We start from the raw sequence: 20,385 nt of genomic DNA on the forward strand, positions 1-20,385 counted from the left end.
ACACTGTGTATTGTAACGTTGTGCATTGCACAGAGGTCAAGGGGATTGCCTGTTCTCGCATGCTTCACATTTGCTACACATACTTCATTTGATTTGGTTTATTTAGTTTTATGTATCAACAGGATCATCAATTTATTATTCCCCAATATTAATGTTACCCACGTTTGAAAACATACGATCGATCTCTGATGAAGTACATGTACGTATACGGTAATGATTATCGATTGATTAGAATAACTAAAACTGTCTGTAAACTTAATGGAAATAAATAACAAATAACACTCACAATGATGAAAATATCTTGAGTAAAAGTGGATTTGGTCATGTCTCTGTTTGTTGTTTACTCTGCCATTACGTAAGCCTACTTATGTGTAAACAAACATGGCGGCCGTACGAATCTCAGTAAATAGGACTGAGACCACAATTACATACTTCCGGTTTCAGTACCCACGAATGAAGTCCCTTCAGAAATGTATGTATTTTATGAAAACATGCAGCATGCCCCTGTGAACTTGGTATTTGCCAACAAATTTAATGTAGATGTGTAGTGTATATGTCAAATTAACTGTTATAGTGTAAAATACTGAATTTTCTTATGTTTTTATTGCTCCAGGATCCTGTGTAAAAAGTCCTGTTTTGACCCCAACCCATGACCCGGATGTATATAATTGGCACATGGTGACACTTGATGACAGATATCTTGAGAAAATGCCGGTCATGCTAGGTTGAAACTTTCAGAATTTGTTCCTCGGATATTGACCTTGACCAGGTTAGATGGAAACTTGTCAACGAAATTTTGGGAATTTATTATGAATTTTAACGTTACAATGAAACATATAGCAGAGTTAATTGTGGTCTCGGTCCTTAATGAAAAGCTTCAGAATTCACATTTTTCTGTCTCAGATCCACATTTTTTAACCAAATGTCTTGAAAATTGGCAGACTTGTACAAATAGATATGACCTACTAGCTGTTAAAGTTCTGTTAAGAAATGATTACAAATTTAACTTAAAATTAAAATTAAAATTAAAATTTTATTTGATTCATGTCAAATGACAGCTATATTTAGGATCTAATTAGCATATATTGTAATTTTATGTATTCCTACACCATAATTTAAAAGTTAAAATGGAGGATTTTTTCAAATTGTATCAGGACAAAGTGTTTGAAAATTCAACTATAAGCCAGGAAAATGGACTCTGCAGGATTTGGACAGGATCATTAACAAAAAACAGGAAATATGGCTTAATTTTATTTAAGGACCCAGTAGATTTGAAATGGAAGAAGAAGCATGCACATAGGCTTGCAGTTATTGTGTTTCTTAAAGATTTGAATTTGAAAAGTGATGCTGATTGCTCACACCTGTGTCATAATAGTTTATGTGTGAACACTGACCATATTAGTGTTGAACCACATTATATTAACAATAATAGACAGCATTGTTTAAATTCAGGTGTATGTTCTGGTCATTTGGGGTTTAGGGAATGTATGCTTGATTTGAAAATTTGATTGTTTATTTATTTATTTGTCATTTTTATTTGTCATTTGAGGGTATTAGCTATTGTGTCAAGGACACAACATTGTCCGACTACCACCACGTGGAGGTTCCCTCTTTAGGTAGTCATATATATGTAACATTTTTTGTTACATATTTTGGTTAATTCAGAATTCAGATGTTATTGTAACCAAAATGTCTCTAATAAATTCTCTTTGTCACTCCTTCTCAGTATTGGTGATCCTGAGGTTGATTATCTCCCCTGCATTGGTGAATGGTGGGATCCAGCTGGCCTTTCCTGTAGTCGGACTTCCGAGCAGACTTGGACTTTTTTGCATGTTCCTTATACTGTTCAGCTACTGATGCCAGACTTCTCTTTCGGACCGTTGGTTTGTATTGGTATTCCCGTTGATAGATTTCCTCTGTGCTGAGTTGATTGAGCTTGTGCTTGACCTCCCCACACAGAGTACCACCAAAATATTGAACTTTCTGCTGTATGGCTATGCCTGCGGTGTTGTTAAGTGTTAATATTGTGTTATCCAATCTTCCCTCTGCATTTCTCCCGAAGTTCTGGTGCTTTGGTAGAGCCACATGTGACAGCCTTCATTCTTCTGGGTCGATGTGTTTAGCCTCATTGATGTGACAGCTTCTGTGCTGAGTCTCATTTTGAGGAGCTCTAATAGTAAACTCTGGTCTTCTGGTGTCATCTGAAGGTGATGTATCTGGTTCGAACTCAGGAACATTGAACGTAGCCACCAGTTGTCGCCGTCATCTCCAGAGCACACTACAGAATGTTGTTTGCATTTGGCACAGTCACCAGCATAGCACGAAACAGTGGCATCTAGCACGGAGGGTAACAGGCTTGTGATAGTGTCTATGTCTCCCTTGTGTGTTTTCATCAATGACTTGAAAACCAAACTACTTCTGGCTTTCAAGTCTTGTGAAAATATCTTCTGCACATGTGCTCTCATCTGTCTGGTACGGCCTGGAAACATGGACTCGCTGAACTTAGCACTGTTGCATTTCCGGAACAGTGCTCTGCCAACGTGTGTTGGGTCAGCCAGTCTCTCCACTTTCCACATTGGATGCAAGGCTTTCATGGCTTCCTCCAGGCCTTTGGCTCCCGTTCCGTCCCCATCTGTTGTAGCATATCTTATCAGCACACCCTGACTGGTAAGCTGGTCTCCGATGTCCTTTCCCATGGCATACTCGGAAAGGCCGTCATGTCGTTCGATGTTGGCTGTACAGTCAGGGTGACCACCAGGACACTTGACGTCATAGCCTTTCCCTCTCAGCCAAGCACCTGTCCAGCACAGTTTGTTGTGCAGAGCACGGCCCAGTATGTACTTTTTTGGTGTACATGTCTCGATACCGAGGCTGATTCCCTGAGAGGCATTCAGTCCGGGCTTCTTAGCACTGCCAAATGTTGTGCTGTTGTATCGGCCATCTACTGCTAGTCCAATGGTGCTCGGTGACTCGTCTCCTCTCAGGGTGTTGGCTTCTACCACCAGTTTGGTCTTCTCTGACATGTCTATTTTATTCAAGGCTGTAATATCTCTGGACACTTGGTTTGCTTGGCGCTGCATTCCACTCTTGGCTCCTGCTGGTATATTCAGGTGCCCTAAAATCAGTCGGGCTCCTTTGGTGCTGACAGCCTGGCCACACAAAGCTGAGGGCAGGTACTTGTTGATTAAGGCTGGCTTTGGTCCGCGCTTGTTCGAGTCCGCTTCCCTGTACAGCTTGTACAGTGGTGACCTGTATTGACACTTCTCACATTTTACAGCACAGCTCCATCCCAGGGCCCTCCTACGCTCAGTGTCCAGTTTAAAGTCTGGTACTTGGCAATTCTGGTCTGTCTGTGAGGCATGGAGGCTTATCACATTGTTCCACATCTCCACCATTAGCACAACATCTACAATTCGGTTTCCTTCTATTTCAGGAATTTCAGAGTCTGGCTCTTTTGGTGGACTGCATGCAGGACGCAGGATCCTTGTTGGACAGGGTCGGTCTTCAGAGTCAGCAGATACCAGGGATAGGCCGTCTGAATGCTTGGTTACCAGCTCCATTTCCTTGGTAGTCAGTCTTCTGGTAAGCACTGGTGTTGTTGCCCTTGGTACAGGTGTGTTGGATTCTTTCCCTGATGTCTGTCCCTTATTTGTTGGTACATTACCAGGCTTGAAATAAGTTTGTCTTCGCAATCTTTCTCCTTTCATGTTGGCTTTTACTGTTGCAAGTAGCAGTGGTCAGTCTGTACTGGTCAGAAGTTCTCAGGACAATGAATTTAGGTGATGTGTAAATATTGTGATATACACAATCATTGTCTGTATCAGAACAATCATCAGTTGTGTTTCAGAAGCTGTGAGAGCCTTGTCATTTAAGATAAAAGCCCTACAGGGCACCCCCCCCCCTGCCTTTGGCACATAGGGTTAAGTGCTGTCTGTATACAAGTGTCTGTTAGTGAGGCCATGGGTGGTCATTTGCTGTGATTGGTCAATGGAAGTCTTTACTGTTGTCTATAGATAATTTCTTGTCTCATCTGAGGATTATTAGTGCTTAAAAACATTGTAAATATTCATTTAAATTCAAAACTTTGGGAAATTTTTCAAAAAATTGATTTAAGTTTGTTTTAAATTAAAGTTAAAACTTAATATGAAAAACTAGTCTGTAAACATTATATGCAGAAATTATTGCAGATTTGATTTCAGTTTACAGAACTGAAATATGTCAATTATTGAAAAATCTGTTTCATTTTTCCTAACACATGTTAAGTGAAATATGTAATGTAAATGTGTGTAAAATTGGGCAAGGATTCTCAGTGTAAGGGGGGGTAATTAAAGTCTCTCTAACTCATGTTCTATTTGTCTTAGAGTAATTCTGTTTTCACAGAGTTGTTGCAAATAGCTTCTAGTTTATGAAAATACCTATTTTATATTTTTCAAAAATTTAGTCTCCTATAATAGGACTGAGACCACAATTACATACTTCCGGTTTCAGTACCCACGAATGAAGTCCCTTCAGAAATGTATGTATTTTATGAAAACATGCAGCATGCCCCTGTGAACTTGGTATTTGCCAACAAATTTAATGTAGATGTGTAGTGTATATGTCATTTTAACTGTTATAGTGTAAAATACTTGAATTTTCTTATGTTTTTATTGCTCCAGGATCCTGTGTAAAAAGTCCTGTTTTGACCCCAACCCATGACCCGGATGTATATAATTGGCACATGGTGACACTTGATGACAGATATCTTGAGAAAATGCCGGTCATGCTAGGTTGAAACTTTCAGAATTTGTTCCTCGGATATTGACCTTGACCAGGTTAGATGGAAACTTGTCAACGAAATTTTGGGAATTTATTATGAATTTTAACGTTACAATGAAACATATAGCAGAGTTAATTGTGGTCTCGGTCCAGTAAGCCGGTTAAAATACAGTCTTCACTATGAATAGGAATGTATTGTATCACTATTTTGACATAGTTTGTGTATCAAACATATTGTTGTGTAATAGTTTAATGTATTATCAAGATTAGCATCGTAACCTAAATTTGACTTCGTTTAGAGTGAAGGCGTATCGCATAATGCATTACCGTAGCCTTATTTTTGCAAACTTCCGGATATGACCTCGTGGTGTTTGCCACTGCAGAGATCATTAAATTATGTTTTATACGACAGTTTGATGTCTATAATGTCGGTATTATGTTAAATATTACACGTTATTTCCGTTTATAAAGTTGATTGGAGTATTTCATTAAAATCATGGCGACAGGATTCCAGGAAATACACATATGTGTAACACATTTGCAAGTTCGAATTCATGCTTACTCTCGCTAACATTTCAATACGCCGGTTAAGATACTGTCTTCAGTACGCATATGAGTGTATTATATCTTTATTTTGATATATTATGTGTATTTGATATGTCTTTGTGTAAAGAGTTACTGTACTATCGACTTTGTTTAGAGTGTAGGCGTATCCTATAATCCCAAGCTTTATTTTTGTAAACTTCCAGATATGACCTCGTGGGGTTTGATGCTGCAGAGATCGGTTACAAGATGTTTTATACGACAGTGAGATGCTTATAAAATTGGTATTATGTTCTATATTACATGTTATTTACGTGTATAACTTGATTGCTGATTATTTCATTAAAATCACGAAGACAGGATTCCGGGAAATACACCTGTTGACAGATAACTTCGTAACACGTGTGCAAGTTAGCAGTCATTCTGAAGACCGTTTTCTTGGTGTCTGCGGACATTTCTTGTCAAAACATAATATTTAAATAATATATTTAACCTTTTATTTGATATTTGATCATTTTTGACGTTTTAATATTATTATCTCGATAACAAACCCCCAGAAAGTCGATAGCGAGTTCAGACCGCCATTGTGTTGTAAGTAGACAACCACGCTTCAGTTGGCCGATTTTCCGTGAATTAAACAATTGTACGATTGAACATGCATCTGCTACGTAAATATTTTCATCCTTATTATATTTGCATTACTTATTTTATCTTTTAAACACTTTTATGGCGATTTTTTTTCGATGTATAGCTTTACTAAACCGGCGAGTAAAACTTACGATTTTCACGTGTGGATCATTACGTAATAATGCAAAAACATCGTCAGATTTTGGTTTTCGTCCACAGATAAGTCTCACTGGTGTATAGGTAGCGATCCCGAATTTAAGAGGGAAAAGTCGCAACTTATACTCCGGAAAATACGGTATTATATAATTATTTGACTACTGACTTATAACAGTGAACCGGCCAGTGTCTGGTGCAAGCGTTATACGTAGTGCTAGATCTAGTATTGTATTTGCTTATAAAATTTGAATCGGATCGTAAATAATAAACTTGATTATTAGCAAAATCAATCCGATCCACTTCATCAGTACCCTAAATGGGTTTTTTTATATCGCCGGTATTCATTCTACTTGACGCATGCGCGGCAGCAGTTTTTGCGATCATGACTGAGGAAAAACTGCAATATTTTCCCCAAAATTAAATATCTACAGTTATGTTGTAACCGTTAGAGTCAACGTTTACATCACGGTAGCTTACATTATAGTCACTGTTCTTAGTGTTCTATCAGGTTGTTTATATTTCTTCAGCTGAAGTGCGAGATGAAGTAAACATAATCCTAACTTCCGCAGTATGTATATATGACTTAATGTGATAGTCACCTAGCTTATTGTAAATAGATATCATAGCTTCCATAGGCCTTCTAGAACGAATTTTGAGAGGAAATGGCCACGATCTTTTGACAGTGTACCGAGTCAAGCCAAGAATTTGTAACTACGTTCTTGGTCAAGCAGATACATGTTTTATTGATGAAAATTTTCATTACAATGAATGATAATAATATAGAAATGGTCAACTTACGCTTAATCAGTGATTTATATTTCTTATCAAGAAAAACATTTCCGTGAAACGCATGCAGTATTGTAAGGGAGGTAACTCCCCAAGCACAAATGGCCAATAAAAAGTTAAATACAGTACAATAAATCAATGTAATAGATATATGTATTTATCTTTTGGACATAAAAAATAAGATAAAATATGGAAAAAAATTATGAAACACAATGTATGCTTACATGAAATAATATTATTTTTTTCCCATCAATTCTACCAGATGAAAGATATTTATGATTTGTATTTTAACGATAGTCAGTAAAGGTAAATAATAGTTTCTTAAAATGAAATGAAAAAAAATAGTTTATTTTAGTAATTTATTCCATTTACATCTGAGGAGTCATGATTCAATATTAAGATTAATATATTAAGTCATTGTTTAATATTTTTCAAAATATTACTAGGGAAGTGCAACTAAAAAAGAAATGTATTTAACAGCCATTTTAAAAAAAATCATGAAGTGAAAGATATACCTTGCATGTGGATACTAATACAAGTGATTATTATTATCATTATTACATGTATATATTTATATATAAATTTATCAATTATATGACTTTGATTTTGATATTTAACAATAATGAATAAACTTTACCCAAAGGTCACATGAATCAAATAGCCAAATACTTTGAACTGACTTCTTGTCATTAGTGCAGATGATCTCATACATTATTAGAACTGTAAAATTTAATACAAAGAATATGGCTTCAAAGTACAGTTTATGTCCAAAAAAATGAATCAATTGCATTGACCTTTATTCAAAGTCACAGGGTTCAAATAAGCTATTTGTAACAACTTCCTGTCAATATTATAGCTAAGACGACTGATATTAAACCTGTGGTATGTTTTTATTTTAAGTGAATCCAAAATTGTCCTTTTATGTGACCTTGTATGAATTTTAGAAAAAACCTAGCACAGGTATTATTATATCTATGACCTTTTATACAGTATATTGACCGTTGTCCTTTGGATCTTATACTTAGATAATAGCATTAATAGATTGAAAATACCAGGTAGCAAGTGACCAATGTGTTCTATTGAACGCATGTATTTTCTTTTAATCACAATGAATCTTTGTAATGTATATATAAAAATAACAAAGGTATATAAACATCCAAGGAGTTTAATGAAAGACTTAAAAGGGCATGGTTATGAGGACAGATGGCAGAAAAGGTCAGTCTATATGTCTGGTGAAGTATTTCAAGTATAAAACAACCGACGGGAAAACTTAGTTCAGTATCATTAAAAGGCCAACTGTTGCTGATGGATATTTTATTATGAAATTTATTTCAAAGATAACGTCTAGAAAATATACAGCATGACAGTTAACTTAAGAAACCTGATGTATTTGTTTGCCATAATTTGCAGCATTTGACACTTCCATTCGGATAAGATCATTGGAGAATACTGGTATGTGCATGGACTTTGAGGAAGCTGCTCAATGGTTTATCTTGATTAACAAAACACCATCTAGTTTTGAAATTGGGACAATTACATGTCTTTTTCATGATTTTGAATAACACCTCCTTCAGTACTTACAGTACTTTGATTTAACAACAGGATCAACGAGAACAAAGGCAGGGGCAACAGGCTCAACGAGAACAAATGCTAGGACAACAGGGTCAACGAGAACAACATCATTACCAACAACAACAGCAGAATCCACAACAGCAACAGCAGAATCCACAGCAGCAACAGCAATTGCTGCTTGCAACAGCAGAAATATTCAACGATTCACAAATGTTCTAAACTACATGTATTGACATTAGAGTTATCTCCCTGTACTCACTGAATTAGACAGTTCTTTGTTGAACAATTTAAGTAAAATATCGATATTTACGGTAATATCGATGCCTCTTCACATTTAATCATGTATCACAAACGTCTCGTTAAATCTGTTATTGATGTGAATGGAGACGTACTATCAAAAGATAAATCGTACTATGCTTCTAATCTGTGCTTCCTCAGCGTTCTATTTGGTTGTCACGAAGTCGACATCTGCAGATCTGTCATTTATCGTTATCTTTTCAAAGGTATCAGGAAAAAATATCCGGAATATAGAGACGAAACCCGGTTTTTCATTGATAGTGTAGTAGAAGTAAAATATGGGAGAGTTCGTTCTCATATGAAAAGACTGAAGAGACATCGTTATTATTGTAAGGTAGAAGTTGTGTTCAGCATGTACAAAGAAGAGTCGTCATTAGATTGTATGTCAGAATGTAGGGATAATTAAAGAAAACAACCTTTTCAATAAAACGTTTTATTAAATACATAATTCATGAAACATATATGATTACAATATTTTCGTTTGGAATATGAATATGCCGTCTCTCATACTTCAACTTTTAAATCAGCATGTATTCTATGAAGCATTATCAAAGTATAACAATGAGATGTCTCTCATGTTTGTAACCTCTTACTACCTATGCGTAACCTTTAAATGATACCTCTTCATACCTAACCTTTAAATGATACCTCTCATTGTTACTTTCTAAATCTTTTTGGTTTCTTCGACTTTATAATTATTTTAAAACATTTTGTTTCTTAAGCATTTTGTTTCTTCGACTTGATAATTATTCTGTTTGTAATTCTTTTTGTTTCTTAGACTTTATAATTTATTTCTTTAGCTACCTGTTTTTCTTTCAATTCGTTCCAAGTAACGGCGAATTTTTCAATTTCGACCCTATTTCTCACGACATACGAATACATCTTAGCGCGAAGACCTGGAATATGAATATGCCGTCTTTCATACTTCAACTTTTAAATCAGCATGTATTCTATGAAGCATTTTTTAACTTAACACAATTTCAACTTATCAAAGTATAACAATGAGATGTCTCTCATGTTTGTAACCTCTTACTACCTATGCGTAACCTTTAAATGATACCTCTCATACTTATACCTAACCTTTAAATGATACCTCTCATTGTTACTTTCTAAATCTTTTTGGTTTCTTCGACTTTATAATTATTTTAAAACATTTTGTTTTTTAAGCATCTGTTTGTAATTCTTTTTGTTTCTTAGACTTTATAATTTATTTAAGTTTCTTAAACTATATTTGTTTCTTACACTTTATAATTGATTTGATTTTCTTAAACTTTGAAATTTTTTTATTTCTTAAACTTTGATTTTTTTTTATTTCTTAAACTTTACAATTAAGTTTATTAAACTTTATAATTATTTTTTAACTTTATAATTCTTTGTTATAAATATGTGTAATGATTACAATTTCTGTAAATGTATTTAAAGGGATATTTTTTCATGAAGACTTCGGTCTGACATTTAATTAAATAATAATAAGATCTGTTTCATTTATTCGATAATGACCGAATGAAAGAGTATCGTATCCATTCGGTAAAACCCAGCGCTTGTCATCGAAGACCAATGGGGACAACCTACGGTGATATCGGACACACAAAAACAATGAAAAAACGCCCGCTTCAAGATGAAAATCGGCTGAAATTATGACATTACAGCAATGCATCTTCTAAAACTATCGCGCGTCAAAGACAGTGTATTGTTAGAGATTCTATGAAGCTATTAAATATCGTCAAACTAGCTCAGATAATGCAAACACCTCGACACAATATTTTTCGACAGCAGGGATATCGGTCACATTTTTTTCAATAAACTGTTAAAAGTTGTAAATAAATAAATGTTGCTGTCACAAAACCGTCCCGTTTACTAATATGTAATATATGACTGTCGAAAGAAAATATTTCCTTCATCATATCTGCTAGTGGAGAAACATAGACGGTGCTTAATCAGAAATTATGAAAGTGATATCGGTCACACTTAGAACTATAGGGGTAACGGTCACATCCAAAGTTACGAAAACTGAACATTACAGCATTGTACATGTAGTCGTTATTTACGCATTCATGCAACTCCAGTCGATACCCCGTCAAAATACTTTTATTGAATTGATCTTTTTAACGCACCATCAGCAAATGGTTGGCGAGCTATGAAAATAGCCTTCCTCCATTGTTCGTCATCCATCCGTCTTCAATTTCTGTTATTTCTCTGAAAGTACTGAAATCGATTTATTTCGATACCGCTACATGTATTTACCAGAGAGTATTCAGGATCTTTTTTTAATTTCATGTTTAGAAAGTCATCTTTCTTGATTCTACTAGATGGACTTGTTGCTATGGTTCAAATTCAACATGTGAGCTTAATACTTAATGAACCTTTCTGGAATTTTATAAGTACTACATGTATCTCTCTCTTTACTCTTGTTGTGCATAATGCACCAAAGGGAAAACGCGGTAATCGACAACTTGAAGTTCGTTACCATGTAGACATACAATTATCAAATGTTTTGTTCGATATAGATATTTTGATAATCATTTTTAACATAGGATTGTATTTATTAATGCTCATTTTTGAGACAGATAAGATTACAAAATAATGAATATTTGGCTATCTTGAAATTATTTGACTACCACGGTGCTTTATAGCATTCATTATACATATATTTACTTTTTCACTGCAACCCTAATATGTATACCTACCAGACGCATTTGACATTCAGGGGTGCATGATCTGCTATTAGCTTATTTTTATGTGATGTCATAATTTTTGTGCCATCGATCACAGAAAATGGCTGTTTCGTCCTTGACGATATTGATTTTTTTCTTTATAGATACAAATATCTTGGGATGTTATCATACAAGTGTTATCAAATGAAAATATATTCATTAAATTGCATTCAGTTGACAATTAGGGGAGTATGAATGCCAACTGGACATCTCTTAATTGAAGATGAAGCGCTAAAGATATTGGACCAACATGTTAAATTGACCGATTTGTAAATCCAATGGTAAACGTCACGATATCTCTTGGCCCTCTCGTTATCAACTGATTTGCTTTCATAATTTGTTTGCATATGATCATTTGTGCTATTGTTGTTAAGATATATTCTAAGTACCTTTTCAATCGTTATTGTGTGTTAAATCTGTGGAGAAATTATTAGTGAACTGACATGTAGAACTGTACTAACGCTATCAGCTAAAAACCCTCAGTGATCCTGTCTATCATGTATTCACGTATTTCTGTAGCTTATAGATCAGTGTGGTTTTCCTTTTGTTTACATCGGATGACTTTACATCTTTAAGTTTTATGTAGTGTCTTCTATATTGTCACTGCGAAGTTTTTAAATTATACGCAAAGACAATGCAAGAACAAAGGGTGTGTACAAATACATGTATAGACAAAAACTAAACAATATATGTAGTGTACGAATAACCAAAGTATTCAGCAAAAAATAGTTACGATAATAGTTCATGATGTATCATGTATCTCGGTAGTATTTCCTCTTTACCTGAATGATTAGTTAGGGAAAACAACGCTGCAATATTTCAGCAATCTTTACGAAGCGACAAAGCATTTCAAAATATTTGGATGTGACCGTTACCCTGTGAACGACATCCTTTTTTAAAAACGCCAACTAGGTTATACATGTATTGTCACTTTTGTAGCGGATAAAATGAGCTATAGCTACTATTTGAAAAATAAGGTATTTTATATCAATAAATAACAGTAAAGTTAAAAAAAATTACACTTGACATATTTTCGGTGAATAAAATGTGACCAATAGCCACGCTGTGAAAAAAAAGACACGGATGATGAGCAATAGACGAAAAGCGATTTCAATAGCTCGTTAACCATTTGCTGATATGGGGTTCAAAAGTCGTCTTTCAAGATCAGATAAATTCAATAAAAGTATTTTGGCGTCTTATCCACAGTTTTCGTAACTTTGGATGTGACCGTCATCCCTAAAGTTCTAAGTGTGACCGATATCACTTTCATAACTTCTAATTAAGCACTGTATATGATTCTCCACTAGCAGATAATATGAATGAAATATTTTCTTCCAACAGCCATATATTACATATTAGAAAACGGGACAGTTTTGTGGTAGCAAAATTTATTTATTTGCAATTTATAACGTTTTAGTGAATATAATGTGACCGATATCCCTGCTGTCAAAAAATATTGTGTCGAGGTGTTTGCATTATCTGAGCTAGTTTGACGACATCTAATAATTTCACAGAGTCTCTAACAATACACTGTCTTTGACGCACGATAGGTTAAGAAGATGCATTGCTTTTATGTCATAATTTCAGCCGATTTTCATCTTGAAGCGGGCGTTTTTTCATTGTTTTTGTGTGTCCGATATCACTTCCGGTGACGTAGGTTGTCCCCATTGGAAGGCGCACAGACCCGACTTGTTGATGGTATACGTGTATAACTGGTGTCTATCGCTTCTGATCGAATTCATTTTACACATTTTCGTTCTGTTTTCGAATAAACAGTCTCTGTACATTTCGTGTCTGAGATCACGTCTGATGGTTGACTTTGCGATGCCTTTAGCTACCTGTTTTTCTTTCAATTCGTTCCAAGTGTTATGTATGACACTAAATACATGTAGTTATGAGATAAGGGAGATAACTCCTATAGCTTTTTTATCAATACATCCTATAAAGGTCATATCATTAAGCTAGGTTATAGAACTTTTCTAGAATATAATCATGTATAAACAACTATGTTTGTAAACATGTTGATTTTAAGTAGAGATCTAGAATGATCTATTTCCAGAAAGTTATGTGTGTTTACTTGTTTACTTTTTTTAGTTAGATATTTCTAGAAGTAGAAGGTTCTCCAATATTCTTGAATTAGGGTTAAGCTATATATACTCCAGCTGTCCAAGGCTAATCAGAATTGTAATGAGACCTGTAATAAGACATATCAAGAATTGTACAGCGCCATATAAGATTCTATTGGGAGAGCTATTGTGACTTTATCTGTGGATTATTACAACACTTTGTGTGGATTTATTCATATTGCCTGGAACTTTACAAATCATCGGTGGACATTCAATTTCCTTGTGTATTTGTGATTATTGTTAATTTGAAACCTGGAAGGATCAAGGATTATACCAGGACATTCGCATACAGATAAGTAACACTTTAAATCATCGTACTACTCTTGTACCACCACCAATTACTTTAGACATTGTAAACCATCTCTGTATAATATTGTATATATAATTAAATTGTGTTTTGAATTTAGCTGCTGGTTTCTCCTTTCTGTTATTCGTTAATGTAACAGAATTGGGGGCTCGTGTCCGGGATCGATATTCAATTTGTGAAATCTAACTTTGAAAAATTAATTAAGAAATCTTCAAAATTTGTGTACAAACTTTGAGTTTACATTTGAAACCAACAGCTAGATAAATATGACTACTATGCAGGTAGAACAGTTTGTTAAAGCGCCATCCCTGGAAGTTCTTTTGCAAGTTAGTAAGAAGGATTTACTGTTATTGGGTAAACATTTAGGCCTTACTATCAAAACTAATTTGAGGAAAGCTGAAATTAGGAATGTAATTATAAGATATTTTGTTGACAATGGCAAATTTGACTCTAGTGCATTAGATAGTCTAGAGGAAACAGTCAGTTCAGAAATTCAAATTAGACAAATGGAACTTGAACATGAAATAAAACTAAGACAAATGGAAATAGATAAAGAGAAAGAAATGAGAGAAAGAGAAATTGAGAAAGAATTAAAAGAAAAAGAGAGAGATCAGATGTTAGAGCTAGAGAAGCAAAAAATTCAAGCTGAAACAGAACTTAGAATGAAAGAATTAGAACTAGCTTCTCAAGACGGTTCAAGTAATCTAGCTTTTAGGGGTTTACAAGGAAACAGAGGTTTTGATGTCAGTAGAAATATTAGGTTAGTTCCTCCTTTTCAAGAGAAAGAAGTTGACAAGTATTTTCTGCATTTTGAGAAAATAGCTGACAGTATGAAATGGCCTGAAGATAAGCTTACAATGCTTCTTCAGAGTGTCCTGATTGGTAAAGCTAGAGACATTTATTCTTCTTTATCTGTTGATGATATTTCAAATTACCAAGTAGTCAAGAAAGCTATTTTGAAAGCTTATGAGTTAGTTCCTGAGGCTTACCGCCAGAAATTTCGAAACTCGAGAAAGAGAGATGAACAAACTCATGTAGAATTTGCCAGAGAAAAAGAACAATTGTTTAATAGGTGGTGTGATTCTAAAGAAATTGATGAGGATTTCGGTAAATTGAGGCAATTATTGTTGATAGAGGAGTTTAAACGTTGTGTCCACATAAACATAAAAACTCATTTAGATGAGAGAAAAGTTGAAACACTTAGTGAAGCAGCTACAATGGCTGATGATTACGCTCTCACCCACAAAGGCTCATTTGTTAAAAACAGTTCTCAAGACAAAAACAGTACCACAGGTACTAGTAAATTTGGTCAGCCTAGGAACCCAACCTTTAGTGGCCCTTCTAACGACAAACCTAAATTAGGTGATAAGACTAAGTCTGATTCTAAAACAGATCATAGGGCAGGTGTGGGGTCTCCTTCTGGTCCTGTTTGATATTACTGCAAAAAAGTAGGACATATTATGTCTGAATGTTGTTCTCTCCAGCGTAAGGAGCAAAGGCGTAAACAGTCAGTTCCTTCTGTGTTAGCTATGTCAAAGCCTAGTCAGAAACTTAGTGATATTGTGGAAGATTCTAAAGTGTCTGTTGAGATTAAGAGTTCAGAGTCTGATAGTGTCTTGGAGAAGTACTCTCCCTTCATTTCTGAAGGTTTTGTTTCACTTACTAGTGATATTACCAACTTGAAACCTGTGAAGATTTTGCGAGATACTGGGGCTTCTCATTCTTTGATATTAGATGGCGTAGTGCCTTTGTCTGAGGAGACCTCATGTGGTAGTAGTGTTTTGCTTCAAGGTGTAGAGTTAGGTTTTGTTAATGTGCCTCTCCATTCTGTTTATTTAAAGTCAGACTTGGTTACTGGGCCTGTCACCATTGGTGTTAGACCGGAACTTCCCATAGAGGGCGTGTCGCTCATTTTAGGCAATGACTTGGCTGGAGAGAAAGTTAGGGTAGATCCCTTAGTGTCCAGTATTCCAGATAAAACAGGTGATGCTGAGACTATTCAACAGGAATTTCCTGGTATTTTCCCTTCTTGTGCTGTAACTCGTTCAATGAGTAAGAAGGTTTCTGATGTTGCAGTAGTTGAGGATCATTATAGTCCAGGGTTAGGTGACACTTTCTTGGCTCATGATATAGAGGATATCGGGGGCTTGTGTGATCTTTTGAGCAATCCTGTAGACTTTGATAGTGATGGAGTTGTTCCTAACAAGGGTACTTCTTTGTCTGACATGATGAGCAAATCATCTTTGTCTAGAAAGGAGCTTAGAGTAGAACAGGAGAAAGATCCTGAAATCTCCTTATTGTGTAATCGGGCTTTGAGTGAGGAAGAGGCTGAGAAAGTCCCGGTTTGTTACTTCAGTAGATCAGGTGTGTTGATGCGCAAGTGGCGCCCCCCTGATGTGTCTCCCGAGGAAGACTGGACGGTTGTCAATCAAATAGTTGTCCCACCGAGGTATAGGCAAGATCTTCTAAGTTTGTCTCATGATGTACCTATGGCAGGGCATTTAGGTGTTACCAAGACTTATAACAGGATCTGAGATCACTTTTTTTGGCCCAAGTTGAAACGGGATGTGGCTGATTTTTGTAGGTCTTGTCATACTTGTCAGGTGGTAGGGAAACCTAATCAGAAAATCCCTGTTGCACCTTTGCACCCCATTCCAGTATTTGAGGAACCATTTAGTAGAGTCATTATAGACTCTGTAGGTCCTCTACCCAAAACTAAGTCTGGGAATGAGTATCTTTTAACTATTATGTGTGCTTCCACACGCTTTCCTGAAGCCATTCCACTCAGGAATATTAAAGCCCCTAACATAGTCAAGGCTTTGGTTAAATTATTTACATTGGTTGGTCTTCCAAAAGCTGTCCAATCGGACCAAGGTTCGAATTTCATGTCTGGTATTTTTCAACAAGTCATGTACCAGCTCCAGATCAAGCAGTATAAGTCTAGTGCTTATCATCCAGAGTCTCAGGGTGCTTTAGAACGTTTTCAACAGACATTGAAGAATATGATGAGATCTTATTGTTTTGAAAACAAAAGAGATTAGGACGAAGGTATACACATGTTGTTGTTCGGCGTTAGATAATCTGTACAAGAATCTCTTGGCTTCAGTCCCTTTGAACTTGTGTTTGGACATACTGTATATGGACCTTTGAAAATTTTGAAAGACAAAATTTTGGACGAAGATTCTAAAGTGAATCTCTTAGAGTATGTGTCTAACTTTAAGCAAAGGTTGACAAGGGCATGTGAACTGGCAAAAGCAAATTTGGCCGTTACTCAAACCAAAATGAAAACATGGCATGATAAAGATGCCCGTGCAAGAAGTTTTGATCCAGGTGACAAAATTTTGGCTCTATTACCAATACCGGGTCAGCCTTTGCAAGCTAGATATTTTGGACCTTATGTTGTTGAGAAAAAGGTCGATGATGTTAACTACATTGTACAAACTCCAGGGAGGCGCAAGAAAACTCAATTATGTCATGTTAATATGCTTAAGAAATATGTAGATAGAGAAGAGAGCAAGACCTCTCAACCTATTGCTACTTTGGCCTCTGTACCATCACAAAGTGAAAGTACAGCTGATATTTGTAAATTAGACTTAGATGGTGGTGTACAAGATGTAGGTTTAGACTGTGGTGTTAAGTTACGGAATTCAGATGTGCTCGCGAACTTGGACAAGAAACTGTGTCATCTATCAGAAAAGGAACGCAATGAACTGAAAGATTTGATACTTGAGTATAAACATTTGTTTCCGGATACACCAGGTAAAACAGATGTTATCTATCATGACGTGGATGTAGGTGATGCGCCACCTGTCAAGCAACATCCTTACCGTGTCAACCCTTTGAAAGAAGAACATTTAAAGAAAGAAATTCAATACATGTTGGACAATGATATTATTGAACCAAGCAAAAGTGAATGGAGCTCTCCATGTGTTCTGGTACCAAAGCCAGACAAGACATGCCGATTCTGTACTGACTTCAGAAAAGTAAACTCTGTCAGTAAAACAGACTCTTATCCAATTCCAAGGATTGACTCGTGTATTGACAAAGTTGGCAAAGCCAAGTACGTAAGCAAGTTTGACCTGTTGAAAGGTTATTGGCAGGTGCCATTAACAGAAAGAGCCAAAGAAGTGTCGGCATTTGTAACCTCACAAGGTTTGTACCAGTACAAAGTTATGCCGTTTGGTATGAAGAATGCCCCGGCAACATTTCAACGTCTTCTTAACAGCGTGATATCGGACCTGGAAGGCTGTGATGGATACATCGATGACGTCATCAACTACCACGACACGATGTCATTTATTTGAGCTTGGGCCATTCCAATGAAATCTACTAAAATAGACTCTCTCTTTATAGTACTCGGGCCTACGCATGTGTACTGTCTCTTCTTTAACATACATGTACTACATTCATAAGGCTGGACCATACATGGACCGTCGCCACTTTAACACTAGCCTGGACTGCACATGCACCGTCTCTCCTTACTATAAGCCTGATAAGCCTGGACTTTACATGCACTAGACTGTACATGGACCGTCTTCCTTACTTTAAGCCTGGACTGTACATGCACTGTATATATGCACTTGCCTGTCCATGCACTGTCTCCTTACTATAAGCCTGATGCACTAGTCTGTCCATGGACTGTCTCCTTACTGTAAGCCTGGACTATACATACACTAAACTGTATATGGACCGTCTTCCTAGCCTGGACTATACATACACTAGACTGTACATGCACCGTCTTCCCTTACTTTAACATTAGCCTGGACTGTACATGCACTACATGTGCACTGGCTGGACTGTTTAATGAGCCCATTTTTCATCTACTCATTACACATGTATTAGTTTTCAAGTAGGATTCTTGTATTGTCCAATGAAAATAGTTCATGAAGTAAAATATAAGACTGGCTTGTACAAAAAAGATACTCATGATCACAAGTACCTAAATTAGTCATTTCTATGACTAATTTAGGTACTTGTGACCTTCTTGTCATAGGATGGGTGATTGGTTCTTCTACAATAGTTGTTGAATCACAAAGGGTAACCTTTTCCATACCTTCAGTGATTTCCTCAATGATTGAGGTTTTAATAGGTGTGGATGTGTAAGGCGGTGCAGTAGGGATTGGTGTGATATCATGAAGAGGAATCATTGATGTGCTGGGTTTTTTGATTCTGTTCATGACCTTTCTCTGTATGGTGACTATAACAGCAAGTGCTAAGATAATCATGCCTGAGCAGACTGGCTGCTATCAGAACTGAAATGAATGATAAGCTCTGAATTATTGTAATGAAAATGAAGACTGGTAAGACAAGGTTAATGAATATGTCTTAATAATAAGTCATATTTACTATTCATTATAAGAAATACAAGATCTATCCTGTGAAGCATGATAATGTATGATGGGGTTATCCATTTCTAATGGTCTAGGGGAATTATTTTGATATTTCTTTGAATATCTCATTATCATAAAGTCTACCATCAATAAAATGAAATTGTAAACAGTAAAATAGCAATAACTATCTATATCCATAAGTTATCTTTATTACCTGTCACATTTGTACCATCTTGATGAGTGGTTGACATGTGAACCTCAGCAGGATCTACAAAACATTTTCAGATACAATAGAATATTTACACTCATTTTTAGCTCACCTGGCCCGAAGGGCCGGTGAGCTAATGTCATGGCGCGGCGTCAGTCGTCCGTCGTCCGTCCGTCCGTCAACATTTCCTTTAAATCACTACTAGTCATAGAGTTCTGCATGGATTGTAACCAAATTTGGCCACAAACATCCTTGGGGGAAGGAGAACAGAACTTGTATAAATTTTGGCTCTGACCCCCTGGGGGCAGGAGGGGCGGGGCCCAATAAGGGAAATAGAGGTAAATCTTATAAATTGCTACTTGTCCTAGAGTTCTTCATGGATTGTGACCAAATTTGGCCACAAAGATCCTTGGCGGAAGGGGAACAGAACTTGTATAAATTTTGGCTCTGACCCCCTGGGGGCAGGAGGGGCGGGGCCCAATAAGGGAAATAGAGGTAAATCTTATAAATTGCTACTTGTCCTAGAGTTCTACATGGATTGTAACCAAATTTGGCCACAAACATCCTTGGGGGAAGGGGAACAGAACTTGTATAAATTTTGGCTCTGGTCCCCCGGGGGCAGGAGGAGTGGGGCCAAATAGGGGAAATAGAGGTAAATCCTTTAAATCGGTACTAGTCATAGATTTCTACATGGATTGTAACCAAATTTGGCCACAAACATCCTTGGGGGAAGGGGAACAGAACTTGTATAAATTTTGGCTCTGGTCCCCCGGGGGCAGGAGGGGTGGGGCCCAATAAGGGAAATAGAGGTAAATCTTATAAATTGCTACTTGTCCTAGAGTTCTACATGGATTGTAACCAAATTTGGCCACAAACATCCTTGGGGGAAGGGGAACAGAACTTATATAAATTTTGGCTCTGGTCCCCCGGGGGCAGGAGGGGTGGGGCCAAATAGGGGAAA

General features: G+C 36.3%; 1 pseudogene; it reads left to right on the forward strand.

Moving 5' to 3' along the window:
• Positions 1-2,579: 2,579 nt before the first annotated feature.
• Positions 2,580-3,439, forward strand: LOC138313129 (uncharacterized; annotated as a pseudogene).
• Positions 3,440-20,385: the final 16,946 nt, after the last annotated feature.

The sequence above is a fragment of the Argopecten irradians genome, unplaced genomic scaffold (assembly GCF_041381155.1).
Source record: "Argopecten irradians isolate NY unplaced genomic scaffold, Ai_NY scaffold_0607, whole genome shotgun sequence".
In the NCBI taxonomy this organism is placed as follows: Eukaryota; Metazoa; Mollusca; class Bivalvia; order Pectinida; family Pectinidae; genus Argopecten; species Argopecten irradians.